Below are 22,194 nucleotides of genomic sequence, written 5' to 3' on the forward strand. Positions count from 1 at the left end.
GCATTTTCGTCGTTTTATTCTTTAAATTTTAATTCAAATTTTTGTGATTGGTAGAATGAGGTATTTGAGAATATAACTGATTAATGCCATTACTCATTTTTCTTCTTTTACTTTTATAAATCAACGAAAAGGCGAAATGAACTAAACAAACTCTAGACTTCATTTATCCTTTAAAACAGTTCATTTCCTTTCGTTTGAACTGATTTATTGATTTCTGAGACTCAACTGGATAGTCGTTCAAATTTTATTGACCTTTTTTATGAGTCTAAAACTATAAAATTATGTTATTGTCAATTCCTTAGTTTAATGTGATGGTTTATTTAAAGAAAAATTTATGATGTTTTTCCATTCTTACGACACAGCTTTGTGGTGGAAATTGTTGATGCTGAGAAAAAGGTTTTGAAATGAAACAGAACAAAATAGAAAGGAAACTGAATGTTATTTATTTGTATGAAAATTAATTCTTAGGATTTGCGAAAATTGGTTACGTTGGTTATGTAATCTGATTTTACCAATTTCTGCCGTGTTAACAAGCTGAATAATTACGGTATTTGAATAAAAAGTTTCTAAATATGTGCAATTGTTCTATAGCATTTCGCAGACAATTTTCATTTTTCTTTTGATTTTCTTCGATGTAAACTTTGGCGATAGGAAAGGGGGGGGGAGCTGTTGAACGTTTCATTCTTTTCTTCTCAAGTAGAGAGAAACAAGACCTTGGGTAAGCACGCGCGGCAGCGGTGCATCCCCCCGGACGGAACGGATCGGACGGCCATGTTTGGAGTCCCTAATCCCCCCCCCCCCGGGCGGACAACTTGGCTCTGTTTTCTTGTGTCCGATAAGCGATCTAATTAAAAGCCTTCCAAACATGGCACTGTCAAGATTTATGTATTCTTTTGATCACTGAACTGCTGGTCGAGATTTCGAAACAGCACTGTGTTTCCCATCGGAAACCAGGTTCGATTTCGTGTAATTAGAGAGAACTGATGACAGGAACTAGACGATTGTCATATTCAAAGAGTGGTATAGTATTGCCACACACGTGTTTTTCCAAGTCACGTTGATTATTTACATATTATCGTCATATTTACATGAACACTATAGCACAGCATGCGTATAAGGATTGATTAATTGGTCTGTGCAATAACTTAGGGTATCTCAGGTTATTGATTTTTTTATATGCTATTACGCACATGCTTTTTTTGACAATTTGAAAATTTGCATTTTATTATCATATTTACATGAAGACTAAGCTATTTTATAACTTATTTATAAGGATAAATTGTTTTATATGCGCAAAAGCTGACTATTTTCTTGTGTCTTAACTTTACAGAAGATACTTTTTTTACATAATTCTTGGAAGATTTATGTTGTTTTCAAAATTCTGCTAATTTTGTAATATCAGAATCTGTTTTTTCGGTTATTCAAAGGATCGGTTTTTCATATTTCTCTTTGATTTAAAAATAATAATTTGTTTATAATGAAGAATCTTACAAAAGCATATTGAAATCTAGATAATTTTTAAAATTAAATTTTAGTCGGTAGAATACTTCTTGGGACTTCTTTTTTTCATTGTTGCAGAATATTTCTTAGAGTAGAATTTTAATCATTTTGTGTATAGAAAATAAAGGAATAAGGAAATTAAAATAAATAAATTATAAAATTTATTAAATTAAATGTTAATTAACTGAATCAAAGATCACCCTGTATTTAACCCTTTTTTATTATAGTAAAATTTAATTTCATTAAAAAAATTTTACGATGAAATAAAGTATCAGATTTAAACCTCTTGCAACAGAAATATTTTTTTATAAAACTATTTTCAATTTTAAACCGATTTTGACTGACAGTTAATAAATTTTCATTTTATTCGCTTATCAAATGTAAAAAAAAATTCTTTTTATGGAAATTCAAACCCATTTCAATTTCATTATAGCATGAAATTAATTTAAATTTGATTCATCAGTCTTTATTTAATTGCGGCATTTACTTACTTTTAAGTATATAATAACGATAAATAACATAATAAAAAATATGCATTTAATAACTTCGCAATACATGCGAGTGTAAATACACTAATAATTAGAAATAATTTTCTAAAATATTCCTAAAATTATTTTTCAAAATGTATTGAAATTAAAAAAAGAAAAAGTACAGAAATATAAACGGCATTTCTTAAAAGCTTATATTTTGAATTTTTTTAAAAATATCATAAAAATATTTCTAGTTTATTTACATAATTTAAAGTTATAGAAATAAAGTTGATAGATTTAATAAATTTTTTCAATTAAAAATTAATTTTTATTTAAATTTCAATTTTTAATTAAAAATATTAATATTTGAAATCTCATTTTTCAAGAGCATCCACTACTCAAAAGATAATTGTGGGCCAAATTTGATGGTTCTAGGTCCACGAATATGCCCTGTAGAGCATATTGCATGGTTTTTCATGATGTATAAATTATTACTATGAATATCATATTGCTGAAAATCACATGCTTCTTTTGTTGTTGACTGACGAATGCAGTACAATAACAATGCAAATAATTTAAACCAATTTTCCTCTCGTTAATTTTATAAGCGAGATATGATAACAATCTATATAGTTTTATCATTAGATAAAAAATTATTGAATTAAACTCTACGAATAATAATGTCCGTAAGTATGTTAGCGCTCCACATATTTAGACCATGTGACTTAGAGCTACCGAATTTCGCATAAATATATTTTATAGATATGGAAATGTGTAGCAATTTTCCTAAAATCTTAATTAATAAAGAACTAAATCAGATCTGGGGAGACGGGGTGGGGCTTCCACTATAATTCCCAGAAATATTATTGTAAAAATCTGACTTTCATGCTATTTTAAAATTTTGAAAATTGGCTTTTTAATAATACCAATTTAATTGTCGTGTAATTTTTCTCCAAATTTTGACACTTTTTAAAAATAAGTTTTGAATAGTTTTCAGCGATGGATTTTGTCGTTGCATCGGAATTCGAATTGTTTCCATTGTTTCGTCAAATATTTGATCGCGTGATTTTTTTCCATTACTAAAAGGTTATAAAGAAAAATTAGGTTTTCTATCTGCACCATTAACATGAGGATAGTTAGCACGAATAACATAGGAAAATGAAATTATATGACTGTAACAGAATATGATTATGTTACAGTCAATAAAATTACATGACTGTAACTGAGTGATTTGAAATAGATTATTCAGATGCTTAAGTTTATAATGGCAATATAATGTCACGAGACTCATTTTCATTAGGAAAATTCGTGTACACAATAAATTGAGCAAGTGTAAGGCTATTAAAATGATATAGCTTTATTATATTTCTCACTTTGATGCTTAAAATTATTTTTGAGAGGATGAGGAACATCCATTTATGCATAAAAAATCAAACTGAAATGAAACTCAGCCTGCATTCCTGGCAAACCAGCTGGTTGTCAAAGGCGGCTAGTATAATAATAATTTTCTGTCATAAACTACGCATTTAAATTAAGACCTATTGGAGTTGTAAATATTTTCTTTTTCTATCCAAATCTTAACACATTGTTTCTCTATTAACCTCCAATAGAGTTATAAGCTCACAAAAATATCTTGTGTGTGATTTGCTTTGTAGTATTATGCTCCATAGATTTTAGCAATCACAGTGAAACAGTCATTCACTGTGACTCTCAAACTGCTTAGTTCTCAATGAGAGAGAACTAAGCAACTCTGTACCTTTTTAACAACTATATGTTTCGAATGCTGTCATTCTTCATGGCACCCGGTTTTAATTTTAATAAAATAATGGTTTTAATGAAAATTTTAACAAATGTGAAGTTACAAAAAAATGCAATAAACTCAACGAAAAACTTTGTATTTAGAAATTACATTTCTAATATAAATGCCATTTAAAATCAAAGTTCTGTAAACACTTTAACTTAATGGAAGTTCGTTGAATGAGGGCCAAGAATTCATTAAAAATATTCTTTCTCATACTACTTAACAAATCCTAAGAGTGTTTAGAAATTGTTATTGCAGATAGATTTGACACACACACACACGGTTTACTTTATGCACTAAAATGAATTGAATATTGAATTCATAGCTTATTTTAAAGATGAAACTGTTTTTTTAAATTTCAAAGTTTGCTTTTCAGTTATACCAATTTTATTTCCGTGACATTTTTTCTTTAATTATGATAAATTTAAAAAAGTTTCTATTTTACAACATCACTTTTCGTTGTTTTGGTTGCTATGTTTATATACCAACATTACGGCGATATTAAAAGCATTTTTTTTTTTTGTGCGCACATTATCTTTCATACGATGGAGATTAAATTTTTAAACGTGGTACAGAGATAGACAATTCATGCTTAAAACATTATCCCAATCGAGAACTTTTTTTTTTGATATACTTTATTTTTTTAATTGCGAATAGCGTTAGAGGATAGTTCGATTATTAATTTAAAGTTGATTTTGAGGAGTTTGACATTTGCAGGAAATGTCAGAGTTCATCGGATAAGGTAAAGTTAGTATCGTAAAATACTTTAGAAAGTATCTTTTAATTTCGTAATTGTTCATTAATCAAAAAAGAAGGCTAGAAAGAGGGAAAATTGAGTTGCAAAACAATTTTTCATCAACACTTTCAGTGAAAAAAGTAACCTTGTTTATGTTTTGTTTTTCTCAATCACGGCGCTTGAAGCAAACATTCTAAAGAAAGTTTCCAAAAAGAATCTGTTGTGAAAATTTATTTCCCTCCGGTATCTTAAATTATCTTAAGAAGAGTTTCATCAGTCGACGGGATAAAAGAACAATTATTTAAGAAAGAAGTGGATTAAATGAGATGTTTCTTTACATTTTTCTTATTAAAGAAGCAATCGAAAAGAATTTTTTTTAAGAGTTCTTTACGTAGCTTTATATTTAAAAGACTTTCAAAACATAATGTGATAATTTTACTACAATTCATCATTTACAGACTTATGTAATAATTATGCGTTAAAGAAACGAAGATGTATAACATTTTAATTTTGAATTTATTTCACAAACGCGGTGTAGGGTGACTTGTTATTGCGTAGGAAGAAATTATTTATTTATGATTATGATTTCATTATTATTACTAGCCATTTTTATTAACAAGCTACCAAGATTACTGCATGCGAAAAAATTTCAACAGTTTTTATGAGTGAGCTGGTGTGCATAATTTCCCAACAAAGTATTTTTTAAAATCAAATTTTATTAAATATACAATTTACGTTGTTTTCGAAGATTTTTCTTATTCTGGACTCTGTGCTATGCAGACATGAATTTTTTTTTTGTTGATCATTTCATCTAAAATCTGAACTTTATCTAAAACCGGAAATGATCGCTTCTTGTAACTACTAATAAATTACTTCTTGGGTAGATAGATGCATGTTCATAAAATATTAAATATATGATAAATGAAATTTTTCTGATCTGATCTGATTTTTTTTTATGATAAATGAAATAATTCAGGATCGGAATTGTTTACCGATCAATTTTTATAATTTTTACGTGAATTCTTATTTACTGATTGAATTAGAAATTTAATACACTGCAATAAGAAAATAATATTGAAACTTAAAGAAAAGTATTAAAATTAGAATCCAATTATATTAGAATTTGTTTTGTTTAGTTTAGTTTAGTTATATTAATATCCTGTGTTAAAGAAACACTGAGGTTAAATTATACAAGAGAAAAGAACAAAAATGTTTGGAAATTACAAACTGTAAAAAAAAAACACCTTTATATTAAGGAACATTCAGAAATTTCATTAACCCCTTTTTAAAAATTTACTGACGATGCAAAAAAGAGATTAATTTCCAAATTTTGGCTATCGATAAAAGAAGAAAACCCTGGATGAAATTGTAGTCGTAACAATGAAAATTATTTGAATTTCATTACAACAGTGTACAGAATTGCTTTGAAATGATATGCTGTCAGATTTTTTTTCAATTACAATTCTTTCACTGGGTTTTATTACTTTCTTTCCTTTTATTAAATGTCATTTTTTGGGAAGGGGAAAAAAAACAAAAAAACAAGCATGAACTTTTATCTAATTCTAGATTATTCTTAATACATTTTATAATTTTTTTTGAATTCTGTAAGATATAAATAAAACTTAGTTATCATGCGACGTCAATAGAGTATGTTTTTGAAAATTGTGCATTTACAGTAAGTCTACGCTAAAAGAATAAGAAAAAAAATCTGACCATTCCATTTAACGATGCTGAAAAGAGGGGGGGGGGTGATATAAAAGTCATCAATCATTCTATGTCAAATGGTAAAATCGGTAAAAATAAAATAAAATCGATATATCGATACATATGATTAATGATATAAAAGTTCAATTAGTAGTGTATGAAAGATTAATATTTTACACAGGAAGTTATATTTGATAGATGAAACGGAATCGAAACGAATAAATTCTCAGTAAACATTTTTCAGAGTATCTGAAATAGCAGTTGGTTTCAAATACAATAAAATAGTAAATTGCTTCTCAAAATATCATATCCAGTAAAAAGGAAGGCTTTTATGACAGCAAATTCGGATTAGAACTCAATTTTTGTAACATCAAATACTTAAAAAGCACAAAAATTTACTTTACAGAAAATTCTCACCGTTCCACAAAGTTACACTTCGAAGCATGCATGCTGAATAAAATTTGGATGATTTTTTTTCTCTTTAAAATTAAAGTAAAAATTTTTACTGCAGAATCATAAAATGGCTTTCCATATCATCAGTGATGGATTTAAATATTTTGCAGCTTTAGGCAGTATACAATACGAGGCCTCTATTTTAATGAATACATCGATTTAGTTTCATACTTTAACATGTTAATGACTTATTTTAGGTTAATTTTTTAAGTAATTTTGTGAAAATGAGCTCATTTTTATAACTTTTATGTTTCTACACAGAATTATTGAATAAGAGATTTGATATATGTAAAAATATTCTTAATAATTAAGTGAATATAATGAGACATATTGGAATCCGAACAATAAAACTTGATAAATTGATAGTATTATCCTAATATTTTATAATTCGTTGAATTTATATTTTTAGAAACTTATTTATTTGGCAGTTAAGAAAATAAAGTTTTTTTAATTGATGTATTTGCTACCTCCTCTCAGCCTAGCGACACTTGACGGTTGCCTAGTATGCATAATCGGAAATCTGCTGAAGTATTACAATTTTCAGATGTTAATGTGACAGGAAATCAGTGATTAAGCCAGGCAATTCAGAAATCTGACAATGAGAGAAAATATGCATTAAATTTATAAAATTTCAGTTGATAGGTTGATTAATTATTTGGAATTATTAAGGGGGTCTTTTTCTTTTATTTATAGCATGACACAAACTATATACTCAATTTTGGAACTTTGATTCTAAAGATTATTGAAGGATAAATTTTATAATCTTGAAATCCATTACATATTATGTGGCTTATACAAGATTTTTGGAACTACAATATATCCTCTTGTAGCTCAACTTTTAAGAAAGTGAAATTGATTGATAAATTCGCCTATACCTTAAAATTCGAATTTATTATTTATTATTATTATTAAACAGAAAAGTTCTTTCTGGATTTATGCTTGATTTAGTATTGTTCCTAAATTTATTACGTTCCCTTAGAAAAATAGGCTTTTTTTCGTAATTGCCCTTTATCTTTTTAATGTCTAAATTCTTTTCTTTTATATTAAAGCAACTTTTCCGATGAAATAATTTGTTAAAGTATTAAAATATAGAATAACAATATTTAATTAATTATGTTTAAAAAAGTATGTTATATTGGATAATATATGGTGCAAACGAATAATATTTATCGAATAAATTATTTTTTAAAAGATATATACGCATAAGATCTTTTCATTTTATTTTAAATAATGCAGAATAGAATAACATTTTTTTTATTTACGTTACATAAAAACCATTTTAAACGTATTCAACGGTTTTTTTTAAAATTACTCTCACCACAAATCCATCAACAAACACATTTTCCACAAAAAAAAAAAAAAAAAAAAAAAATCAGTTTACTGTTTACTCTATAAATATTTTAAAATTTCATGTAAAGTGACGCAACTTGGTCCTTTTTCGTTGAGGAGGTCAATACTTGGTAAGCGTGGAGACAAATGATGTTAGTGGCATTTCGAAACATGGCGACAGTCAAGAGTTCGACCGTGAAAAGTAAACACAATTTGGATAATAGGAGTCCGAGCTAGCGACGTTCCACCGAACGTGCTGATAGGAACTCGTCAGATAATTGAGCTGCCACGCAACGATCTATTTAACCTTCGGAGATGCAGCGTGTAAAAAATTCTACGTCGTAACCCTAGATCCCAACACGGGAACATACAACCACATTACAAAAAACGCATGTTTTACAAAAATAATTTGAAAGATTATATCATAATGTATTTAAACTGAACAACTGCTAATCCTTCTTTGCATGATTTTTTCTTTTTTTGTGAAATAAATCAGGGTGATATAATTCATTCTCTAGATTAAAGGAAAAATGTTTAAAAAATCCTAGTATAAATATATAATATAAAATAAATAAAAAAAAACAGTATAATGGAAATATCCATCATCCTGTAAATTTACATGTTAAGCTCAGTACAAAATCTTCAATGTCCCTCTCTTCTAAATTTCTCCACTCATTAACGCTTTTATTAACAAAAAAAAAAAAAATAAATCAGGTTAGTTATAAAAAATATTCCAGAAATCGCACGTTTCTTCCAACCACAATAAATAGCGGAATGACAAGTTCAAACCCGCTATAATGATTGTGACAATTTTTTTTTTTTTTTTTTTTTTTACAGCTACTTTATTATAACGCAAAAGTCATGAAAAAAGTTGCCAGCAACAACCAATTTACAGTACACCTGTTTTTACAATTTTTTGTTCAATAAGTATTATGATGGAAATTTCCATCATCATGCAAAGAAGGGTTAAAGGAAAATTAAAATGACTTCAGTTTAATTTCATTAAAGCATCTACCTGGAATAAAGCCACTATTTCTCATTTCAGTTTTTTAAAGAATTATTTATACAAAAAACATTTTTTAAGATTCCCAAACATTACATTTTTATCCTATTAATTATTATATCCCATACTAAAGTTGTCTAAATATATCAAATTCGGCTATTTCAGTAAATTAGAATAGTATTATCAAATATAATGTGCTAGGAAAAAAAACTAATAATTATATAAGCATTACCAGTTCAATTTAGCAAGAAAAATGGATACAACATCGATGTTGTATCGAAAATGTCGTATGTCATAAACCACTCGTAGCAAAACATGCGAAAGTTTGATGTAATAACTGGAACTATTAACGTCATATGGCGTTTTGTATCAACAAACAAAAATTGCATATTATATATAATAACTAGCCGCCTTTGGCGACCAGTCGGTTCGCCAATCTTAATGTTCGTTTAAATTTTAATAATTAAATATTTTACGCATTTCCTACTTTAATAGATTCTTTATCAAAATATTTTAAAACTTCAAATTTTGATAGTCATATAATTCACTCATAATATTATAAAGGTCTTCAGTCATCACTCATAATAATATAAAGGCCTTCAGTCATAACGTAATATGTATCGCTCTAATTTTCTGTTAGCTCTCGTAGAATTTATGCTTTAAATTAAAGTGGAAAGAATTAATCCGCAATTAATATAATAATATATTTTGCTGAAACAAAGCATTTTTTTATAATATGATTACTGATAACAGAGTCACTGAGCGTTTAAACTTTATGGGCACTAAAGAATATCTTTCTTAATTTATGTAATATCTCAAGAATTTGTCAACAAAATATTCTCAGATTCATCATGACCAGAAAGATTAATGAACAATGTTTCATTTTAAATGCATCAAACATTAAGAAAATAAATAGAATCTTTTCAAATAATCAGCCTAGCCTCATGACTGTTGGGGAAAAAACTGAAGCCGTACTAATTTGGCGGCGTTCCACCCCTACATCGGGCACGAAGCACATCGTTGGTGGTACTTATTTGGCGGTGGGGAAAATGAAAAGATTTTTTTTGGCGGGAAAGTTAGTTTTTTTGGCGGTGGGGAAAATGAAAAGATTTTTTTGGCGGTAAAGTTAGTTTTTAATTAATAATTAAAATTCTAATTAAAAATTCAAAAAAAGGGCCATCCTATCTTTTAAGTTAGATCAAACTGCACACGGTGTGCAAATTTGATTAAAATCGGTTAAGCAGTTTAGGAGTCCATCGCGGACAAACAACGTGACACGTAATTTATATATATTAAGATATGAGAGTAGATGTATCAACCCATACAAGTGTTTTATATCAGTGCAATGTTTTTTCGAATTTGATGAATGGCATTTTGATACAACTGACGACTTATCTAAAGAGCAACTCCTATTTAATTTTGAATTCAATACGTATTTAAAAAAAATGCCGTCCTATAACCTTATATCCGCAATCATTAACATTGCTATCGAATTGTATGGGTAATGCGATTGTACTCTTGTAAGAGAAAAATCAAACTCACTAATAAACTTTGAAGAAAACGAGTTAAGCGTTAACGCAATCCCACCAGGGGCATTCGGGTATGCGATGAAATGCTGGAGGTTCAGTGGCTGCTTCTGCATTTATTCGAGGCTTCATGCTACTAAACTAATTTTTAAAACAACGGGGTGCAAAAAAAAAAAAAAAAAAAAAAAAAAAAAAAAAAAAGACAGACTTAGCAGTTTATTGTGATTTTTCGTGTAGAATTAGAACGTTTTCAAGGATGAATGATTCAAATATTGATTCAAAACAAATGACTACTGTTTATTTATTCATTCTCTCTGTTGCATATCTCTTCATAATGCTGCAGAACTGTCTGAAGTTTATCATATCCGAACTCATTCTTTGCTTCGCATCATTTACTGTAATTAACATTATTTTTACCACTATCTTCGAGAAAAAAATTCCAAAATTCTGTTTAAGTACGTAAATCTTGTAAGTGAATTCTATATCTTTAAAATCAAATTAATACTATGAATAATTTGCAAAGGTTTTCAAATTTAAATATTTCCATATGAAGCAAAATGTAACATTTTATCTTGTTATGCGATCTCCACTCAAATAAAAGATTAATTTGTGTAAAAAAAGTATAAAGAATTTCAAAAATTCCAAAGATTTTATAAAAAAAATAATTATAAATATTAGCAAAATCTTGAAAGTCTTAAAAAACCTATAAACTCTCATTAAAGCACACACATAATTAACGAAAAATGGAGAAAAATTCTATTATGTACATTAATTGCTTTAAGCTTAAAAATATTTTCCGCGTGAAATGTTTTTTTATCTTCTAGTTCCTTTTTATTTTGCGATATGGAAACATTTATACATTTTGAACATTCTTATTAATACTTTGAAATAAATTACATATTTCTAAAAGTCATCATAAAAGAAAAAAAAAATTGGAAGAAAAATTGTAAATAAGTTTTTAAATTTTTTAACCGTCAGAATTTCTTTTTTTTTTTTTTATCAAAATGATAAAATAAAAAAACATTAATATCATGAAAATTATGAAATTTCTTTATAACTTTTAAGAACAATGTACAAGTAATTTTCCTGATTGCAAGTGCAAAAAAAAAAAAAAAAAAAAAAAAAAAAAACCCGATGTTTTTAAAATGGATTGGGTCAAAATATTTAGAAAAAAAAGTAATATAGATCAAAATATATAATAGGAATGGATTCTATTTTATCGCGAATAAAATAGGAAGTCTTCATTAATTTCGTTAAACGATTATTTTCCAATCGTTTCACCACTGGTAATTTCGGAGATCAAACGATAATAGTCAACCAGCAACTTCGATAACAAGCAATTAAGACATCTCCAATTTACAGATTGTTTAAAATAATGACAAAATGAATGTCTTTTATTCGATATCAATTGTATAAAGTATTTCTTAGTGTTTAATGCGGCAGAATATGTCATCAAATACATCTAAATTTTTTTTTAAAAAAGAAATATTAAAAGTAATATTTTGTTGCTGATTTTATCTGTCAATACATCTCTCGACAGTAGGAAAATATTTGTTTTATGCCATATTTATTTGATAAAATAGTTATTACTCATTCCAACTATTTCAAGTCAATTCTTGACGATCTTTCTGTCTTTACTACTTTATGATACTTTTGATATTGGAAGATGATTCAATAAATGGAAATGATTACTTTTAATCGAAAGGTATAAAAGCATTTATTATTTTTGCTAAATCCCTAGTCTGCACATTCAAAGATGTTTATAAGAGCCTTGTAATTATGACTTTAATTGTTTTTATTTTTTTATATATAAATTGCATGATTTAGATCAATGTCTAAAGAGTATAGGCAATTCAAATTTAATCCCTCTGTAATCCCCCAAAACACATTGTTATGTGGTCTTCTAACGTGTCAGCTGATATTAGCTTAAAATTTATTTAAAATTTACTGAATTACTATTCTAGTCATCATTTCTTAAAAACTTTTATTTTTTTAAATTATAATTAATTATTTTATAATATTAAATTATAATAATATTTTATAATTTTCCTAGAATTTGGTTCCTTAGTTGATTTTGAATAGATGGATAAAATTCACTATGAGAAAATCGGCTTTAGCTGACGTAAAACTTTAAATTCTTATTTTTAGTGTTGTAAAAGATTTTTTTAGCAACTTCAATATAATTTTTACAATAAAAGCAAAATTTACGTATAATGCATGTACATTATTTTCAATTTGTTTTGTATAGCTTGTAAAATTTTTATTTTTAAGATCCTCAAGAGTAATTACATCTTGCATTCCTTTTATGATTTCTGAAATCTTTCAGCAGGTAATCACTGGTAACATATCTAGGAATCACAAGCTTTCAAATGTAATGGAAATTGATGAAATGGTACAATGACTGTGGCTGAGGATTGTCAAGGGTTTCCCCCATAGAGAATACATACTGAAGTAGTGTTTTTGAGAATTCCTTCGAAAATAGACGATGGCGAGGGGCAAACGACCATTGATGTCATATCTAGGAATCATACACTTTCATATCAAATAAAATTTGGCAAAATCGAAAAATAAAATGGTTGATACTGGGGTACTATTCTTTGATTTTGCTAAAATTCGATTATCTTGTGAAGCATGCATTCTCGCACTGCTCTATAAAATTAATGTATTCAATATATATATATATATATATATATATATATATATATATATATATATATATATATATATATATATATATATATATATATATATATATATATATATATATATATATATATATATATTAATGCTCATGAATGCAATATTTTATTAAACTATTTTAGAAAATATGCAAATTCATTATTTATTTTCGGTCGGTCTTTTAAAATAGTGTTTGTTTTTAAGTATCAATATTGGCGAACACTATTTAAATACGAATGTATCATTTACAGTTCCATTTCACCTTTGTAATACTATTCTGACAAAATTTCTTCATCTAATTTTTCCACCTTTGGTAAATTCTATTTTCATTTATTTCTCTGTCAATATAAATTCTGACATCAGCAATCAGTCGCAATTTAAGATCAGATATGTTTCTTCACCAATTTAGTATTATTTTCCACAACAACCGAACCTTTTATGTACGCACACAATGAATGAACACACGTGTCTGAAAGAAGAACGAAAAGCATTCAAAACATTGGCAACCGAAAGTCAGTGCATCTCCCATGGTAGTCGAAAAAGGGAACGGCCAACAGACTGTCGCCAGTTCTTTAATTACCAACTTTTGATATCAAATCTTTTCTTCAAGGCGGCTCGCGGGCGCCTCGGACAGGTGAGTTCCACTCAGATCAAATTTATGGATTTCCTATAATAGTGACGTCAAGAGTGTCACTGAAGACAAGCACGCGTAACCATACGAATGAAAAATATAGTAGCAATGTCAAGGTTAAACAGGTTCGTCGCGTCGCCCTTGCCGTTTGCGTCAATGGAGTTCAATCAATCATTCTTTTGGCCAAATCGACGCATGACTTGCTTGTACCCATAATTTTAGGGACATTAAACGTCGCCCAGTCATCGGCAGTGGTTACTTCTCAAGGACTCCATAATTCTATTTTTACAACATTGCAGACGGTACTGCCACATAGGATAGGAATTCAGTCCTGCGCAAGACTTGAAAAATATTTATAGTTTTACCCTCTTCTTCTAAGGTAGTTAAAGAGATTTATTAAATAATTCTACTTTCATTTTGTTTATCTGCAGCTTTATGTTTACGAATCGAGAAGTGGCGCCACATATTAATATTGATGTAAAACAAAATAAATGCAATTTTATTTTTCTTATTTTAGTCTTAGCAAAATTTTCTTTAGTATTTTAAATTTAAATTTTCAGATATAGCCTGGTCCAGCTGTCATGAAATGTATCAAAATGTAGGAAAAAAAATATATAACAGTATTTTTGTTATTTTAAGTTGTTGGTTTGGTTATCCAAAACATATCTCTAAATTTGTTCCCCATTATTGGATAGAATAACAGAAAGAAAAAGTTGAAATATTGATTTTTTTCATATATAAATACAAAAGTATTAGTCAAAAGGGCAAAAGTTAACTTTTTGAAAATTCTAGGTATTAAAAATATTCATAAAAAGAACTGTTGAACTTTACGGTAGCTTAATCAGATCAGGAGTAAATAAATAATTATTAAATAAAAACCAACGGGAATCTGGAAAAAATATTATTGTTATCATTATTTTTATTCTAAGCGAAATATTTGTAATTTTACTGAAGTTTGTCTCTACATTATTTACGCAATTTCCCTTCATTATTTTTTTTTTGAAAAAATCAACTTTATCGGAAAAAAGCAGAGATTTCGAAAAATACCTAAAAATACTGTTTTTTAACTACTATAGAATATTCTATATTTACTGTAGAATGCTACCTTATGTTAGAAAGAATTTCTTGCAGCCTTATCTATCTTATATGTGTTTTCATTATTTCAAGTCTTTTATTTTGCTTTGTGACCCTTGCAGTTACCTATACATAATTTTTAAGACTAAATATCAATTGGGATTTATTCTGTTCGATAAATATTTAAGATATTCTAATAGCAATCAGGAACATGTGCTTTCTCAGAAAATGCTGCAAAATGTTTTTATTTCTCCATAGAATCCAATTTTGGGAATACAGAAAACAAATTTGGGTAGATTTCATAATCCTATAAGAATTTTTATTCTACGCATAACATAGCTATGCGGAGTCCAACTGATCATTAGGGATTTAGGCATTCACCAGGCTAAACAGACCTAGAGACAATGTCAAGAAGAATTTTGCTCAAAGCGGGTTTCTGAGCAGAAATCATACAAATAATATTTGGTTACTTTATTAACGCAACATTCATTAATGGCCCTATGTTATTGCTCTTATAAATTTGATTATATACCTGATAATTTTTATTATATTAGTAGTTGAATGAAAGTAAATAAAGATGTCAATGTAATATAAGCCATGAATCCATACGATTTCAGAAGCTCGACAAAAAAGTAAATAAAAGTAAGCCATCGGATGAAAATTTTTTACATTTTTTAATGCAGAATATATCTGCCATTTATCACAATTTTTAAAATTTCGCAAGAGGACAAAAAATTAAATTTTTCGTAATCTGTAACAAATATTTCTGCCTTTTTTTAAAAAAAACATTTGATATGAACATGAGGCCTCGTGTTTTTCTATATACCAAAAGAAAGTCGGAACTATTTGTTATTGATTATAAAAGAAAACTTCCTATTTAATATTTGGAAAACAAAGATAGGTGCGATTGCTTGTTTACAGAAGAAATTGCATCTGTTACTCAAAATATGATAATGTTTATATGATAATGTGTTAAATGATAAAGTTACTCTGATAATGCCGTATATCAATGTTTCAGTCTTGACTCATAAAGCCTTATTTTCATTCAGCTTGATTCCATTAGTACTTTCATTCTGATCACGAATTCACGAGGAAAGAAAGTCAGCCAAGAAAAATTTTCATGTTAAAAATAAAATCTTGATTATGAGAAATTTGGAATCCCACTTGGAGGAGCGCTAGCATCAAATTTTACTTCCCTAATCAAAATGGCCTAACATAATGGATGAAACATTTATTTATCGCAGAACTTGTTACATTCATTGGAAAAAGTGCTGACATAATAATGGTTTATTGTTGTTGTTTTTTTTTTCAAAATAGTGTAGACAATCTTAAATTTAAAATTTTGATGCTGTAATCAATATTTATTCATAAAAACATCTTTTATTCCTTGCACTGTTTCTTTAATTTGAGGCGTGATCATTTGTTGAATGCCAAAATTCAGATTTTGCATTTGCGGTTATCAACAAAGTTTTCAAATAGCGATAAAGAAGAAAAAACACACATTTCAGAATAGCTAAATCTTTTAAGAGAATTAAGTTATATTTTTTAAAATTTAATCTAAATAATAATATATACTTATTTTAGGATGAAAATTACTTATTGTACTATTACAATATTATTTTTTCTTCAGTAATGTGTATGATTTGAAAACAATTTAAATATATATTTTAGAATTCAATACTTTCATATCAAATTGATGGAGACATTTATAATAATACAGTATTGTAAAATCTCTCAACAGTGGGCATTTTGTGCTCCAAGGACAATCGGCAGAGTAGTTTAAAATGGTTGGCATCTTTGAAAGATTTTTCTTTTTTGAAAGATAAAATGCTTATTAAAGCAAATTTTAATTTATTATTTCTGACACAGTAAATTTCAGGACTTAATTCAAAAAAAATTTATTTTAATCGAACATTTCTAATTTTTTTAAACACATAATTAATTAATCTTTTTTTATTGTTCAGTTTTCTTCATTTTTGGTTTTTTTATCGGTTATTGTTGAGAAATCGTCAATAACATCATTAGTTTTTTTTTCAAAGTATATTGAGCTATTGATGTATTATTTAATGGTGTTGTTTATTTGTGTTCTACCACATTTGGGAGATTCGAAGAATTTCTTGTTGATTTCAAGTCATAATATTGACTCAACGGTGGCCAAAGATTAAAAAAAGATATCTTGAACATAGTTAATAAATTAAAAGGCTATGTTTTCGGAATAAATGGCTTCATACTCTGTATCTAACAGCCATGGTTGCTTGAATCCTTCAACTATTCAGAGAGCAAAATTTCACGTTGGAAAAGGAGCAATTAATTTTTATTTGATTTAAAATGTTAGTTCTGTATGTATATACTTTTTGTTCAGTTTCTTTCCTTTTCTAAATTATTATAGGGCGACTATAAAGGATTTATTCATTTTCAAAACACTACATATATTTAGAAGTATTACAAGTACAAAAATAAGTTATGTATGAAAATAACCATAAACTCACCAAGTTTTCTGCACAATCTGGAAATGTTTACCAAAGCCGCACGATATACGTCCAGGCGGTATTTGAACTAGTTCCACATATTTTATAGTTCCACATAGTTATAGGCATTCCTATCACTACATCACTGATCTGCTTCCTGAGTTTTTCTAATATTTGTTGAAGAGGGAGCGCATAAACAAAGTTTTAAATGTGACACAAAGAAAGAAGTTACAACGTGTTCATCACATGCTCAGTGGTGGGCAAGGAAACAAAGTGAAGTCATCTCTGTTAACATGTCCAATCCACTGGTGTGAAAATACTTCATTCATTTATTGACGAATTTAAATGTTTCACTGAAGGAGTACGCCGTCTTGTTGGAAGATAAAATCCCTGGAATCAAGCAGTTGTAAAACATTCATAACTGTAACAAATTCACTTAACTTGCACCCGCCAAAGTCTTCTTAGAGAAGAAAAACGACCCAAGCATTGAGATTATATTAGAAAAATAATGAATAACTGCGTGGGGATTTTCTAATCATTGATAGGATTATGCTACAAAATGAGTGGAACGAGTTCAGTTACCACACTTGGATGTGTATAGAGTGATACAAAGTGTACATATGGAAGATTTGCAGAGTGTGCAAAAAAACTTGCAAAGTTTGTGGTTATTATATACTAGCCGCCTTTTGCGACCAGCTAGTTTACCTGAATTAATGGGTATTAAAAATTGAATATTTTGTAAAACTATGTCTTAATGTTTATTGTTAAACATTTTTAATATGTTAAAAAATGTTTAATTTTCACAGTTTTTTAAATCGTTCTTGTTAGAGTAAAGTCACGTGAAGTTACTGAATCCTTTCCCTAGCACCTAGTAGTAACCGCATTCCTTGTCGCTTTTGGCTAGCCAGTTTGCCAGTTATAGTTAATTTTATAACATAATTATTAACACAACTTCGTAGAGACATAACTTCATAATTCCGGTAAATTATCAGACATTAAAGACGTGTTATTTTAACTATCTTGCATATACTCCACTCACTGTGTACATGAACCTTTTTAATGGAGATCAGTTCCCTGACATCACGGTATTATTAAAAACGTAAATGTCTGGTTCATCTATCTTCTAAATTTAGCAGTATTGTAACTTCATTTATCCATTCGTCTTGTAAAACTACATAGATATTAAAAAGAACCCTTCTTTAACTTTCATTAAGGGAATAAAATTAGAGGTTTAAATATTTGGCGAAACAATTGAAACGATTTTGGTTTCATTCACAATAATGAAAATAGTACTGAAATATACCTTAAAAGTATGTTTAAAAGTTAATTAAATCTAGACTAAAGAAACTTACAGTAACTAAATTGGCATAATTGAAAAGATAATTTTTTTGGACTTTATGGTAATATAAAAATTATTTTTAGACCGGAATATATTCCGAAGTTAAAACGAAATATATATATATGTATGTATATATATTCTAATAAAAATTTTAAAAATATTTCTTAGGAGCACATTTATATGCAAATTTAATTGTGCCTTTTATCAACAACTTTGATTTTCTGCCAGAGTTCTTAATTTCTGTTTATATATATATATATTATATATATATTATTACCCATGATATGTTTAATATTCGCTTAGAATTCTTACGAATTTTGTTGGAAGATATGTTTAAAATGTTTTTTAAATTGATTAAATATGGAAAAAAAATATTTTTACAGTAAAAGCATCGAAATCACTGAAAAGATAATCTTTTTGAATTTTAAGACGATGTAAAAATCATTTGTGTATTGTAATACTTTCGGAAGTTATTACAAAAAAACATCAACATTTTATTTAATTTTAAATTAAAATTCTAATTAAAATTTAAAATAAACTGTTCCCAGGTCTGGTCTGTACAGCGCCAGCACACACACACACACACACACACACACACACACACACACACACACACACACACACACACACACACACACACACACACACACACACACACACACACACACACACACACACACACACACACACACACACACACACACAAATATTCATTTGTGAAACATAACAATTAATTTTCTTCAGGATGTATATGTAAGCCATCTATTTAACTGCGATCTTTAATTTGAAAAATACGGCCAGTAAACTTCAGTTTTGAGTTTGACTTTAACAATGGTGTCGTGAAATACGAGAAACTAGATTCTAACATCTCCACTAGATTCAAGTTGCTTGCGGCCCTTTAATAAAAATTCATTCAAAATAGAATTACTTTTATAAATAAAAATGCACTATTTTTGAATAATTTCATTATGTAGCGAGGAAGAGTGACTTGTTTAGGGTAAGTAATCTTTTCCAGTGGTGTATTTAATTTAAATTATGACACGAATCAACAATATGCTACAAAGGCCATTTTTTAAGTTCCAGCTATTCAGTTTGCTTCGTTTTTGAGATATTTTGTTCGCGTAGAGTGGACACACTGAGACATAATTCTAAAAATGATGCTTTCATATGGTTTCAAGCTCGAAAAAAAAAAGATACTATTTTAATTATATATATATATATACACAACTATGGAAACGAAAGTAAACTTAAGGAGCTAATTTTTCTAAAGGAGGATATGAATTAAAGGATCGAAGTACTTCAAATATTTTATTAAAAAAGAAATGGTGAAAAGGATATTACTCTAAAAAAAGGTAGTTGAAATATCCAAATATATATATTTGTTCGTATATTTTTGAATATAAAATTCTCGAATCTCATTCCAGACCTGGGTATTCCTCACTGTGTGTATTCGGATTAATTCGTTTTAAACATCACCTATATTATTATAATAAAAAAGAAATAAATAGATGGTTTCAATATAGTAGTCATATAAAGTATCAAACAAATTAATTATATAATTTTTTTAAAAGTAAAAAGTATCACAAAATTCATTTTTTAAGAATTTTTACAAGTGTTCCAACAGAAATCTTATTCTTCAATATTTGATGGTGCTGCCATCTGCAAACAAATAACAAAAGTGCTTTGAAAAATAAGGAAAGAAACTTATTTGCCCCATTTCTAAAATATTTAAAGACAAATGCCCTCCCCCCAAAGACTGATAAGAATAAATTAAAATATTTATTATATAAAACAGAATTTTTGTAAATGTATATAACGATTTCATTTCGAGCTATAAAATTACTTCTTATCAAAATAACATATTTCCGTACGAAATTTTTATTAACGGTACAATTCCTCCTCAAATTTTAATAAACGTCATAAATTTAATTTTATGCAAAATTTGTAAAAAAATTTTCATTGTTATGGCGAAATTCAAACTAATTTCATTTTTTTATTAAATTATTTTATTCAATTCTGGTTTTATATTATATTACATGCATTTTTTAATTTGTCCTCGCAGTATTTTATTGTTGAAGGACTCCGTTAAATCACTAATTTTAAGGTTTAATAAAATAAAAAGATATTTAATCTATAAATTTTAAATAAATACATCCCCTGTTAATAGCTTAATAACTAATATCCAGCTTTCCGAGTGAACAAGCGATTTTCCACAATCAGTTATACCACAATGAAATAATATTAATTAAAACTGTTTTCATATGACTTCGTGCTATTTCTAATCGTCCACAACGTTTTGATATATATATATATATATATATATTCCTATCTCTTATAATAATCAAAATGAAAATATATTATAATATGGAATACGATATCTTAAGAATGTAGAATATAATATTTTAAGAAAATTGAGCCGTCATGTGCTGTCGGTTAGTCAACACAATGTCTAGATAACTGAGTACTAAATTATCCAGCCATTCTCCTATTCTCAATAAAAGAATTTCAAGAATAGACCTAAGAGATGGATGATGTGCTGCAATATGTCGCCAAAGTATATCCCGATGCTTAACTGCGTTCAAACCTCACAATTCTAATGGGTGATATTTTCTTAGAAACATTCATCCAATGTCGTTGTGTGTGGTTAGGTTCAAGATCAAATTTGCGTCCATTGCATCTCGGAACAAAAGAAAATATTGCAGAATTATATCGCAAAAAGTGAGATTTCAATTATCTTGTTTATTATTGTGCTTTTTGTTTGAAAGAAAAAAAGTGTTTTTTTTTTTTAAACTTAAATGATATATAATTTAATTGCAGGACGACTGGCGGCAGGAATATACAATCAATTTTTATTTCAATTTATCATATAATCTTTACTTCATATTTCAGAATTATATCGCAAAAAAAAAATAAGGTTTCAATTTATCTTGTTTGTTTGAAAAAAAAATGCTTTTTTGTTTTCATCTAAACGATATATATTTTAATTGCAGGATATATTTATCAAGCAGGAATGTACAATCAATTTGTACGCTTTACCAGCAGTTATCGTTTGCGAGTAAATGAAATAGAAATCTAAGGAACCACCATCCACCTAGCTTTTTATTTATTATATTTGCACAGATTTAGGTGCTTTGATAGAAAGACCTCTTTTAAACGATTTCTTCTAAAACTTCATAAAAATTAATGATTTCAATGTAAAAAATTAAATAACAAATTTCGTTCTTTTAACCACTTTATTTTGGAGCTAGCATGCTCACAGACAGACGGTTGTAATTTCAAATATCAGACTCAGAGTAATCTGAAATATGAAGATTCGCTGAAACCTAGAAATCAATTATTTGAAAATTATAGCTCTTAACCCTGTATAATTCATATTCCGACAAGTAAAAAATATTTATTCCAAATATTGTTTCATCACCATATATATTACCCTCATGCAGATCTATAATAATGCAGATAAAGTGGAATTTCATTCGGTTAA

This window comes from Argiope bruennichi, chromosome 3 (genome assembly GCF_947563725.1).
Source record: "Argiope bruennichi chromosome 3, qqArgBrue1.1, whole genome shotgun sequence".
Classification (NCBI taxonomy): domain Eukaryota; kingdom Metazoa; phylum Arthropoda; class Arachnida; order Araneae; family Araneidae; genus Argiope; species Argiope bruennichi.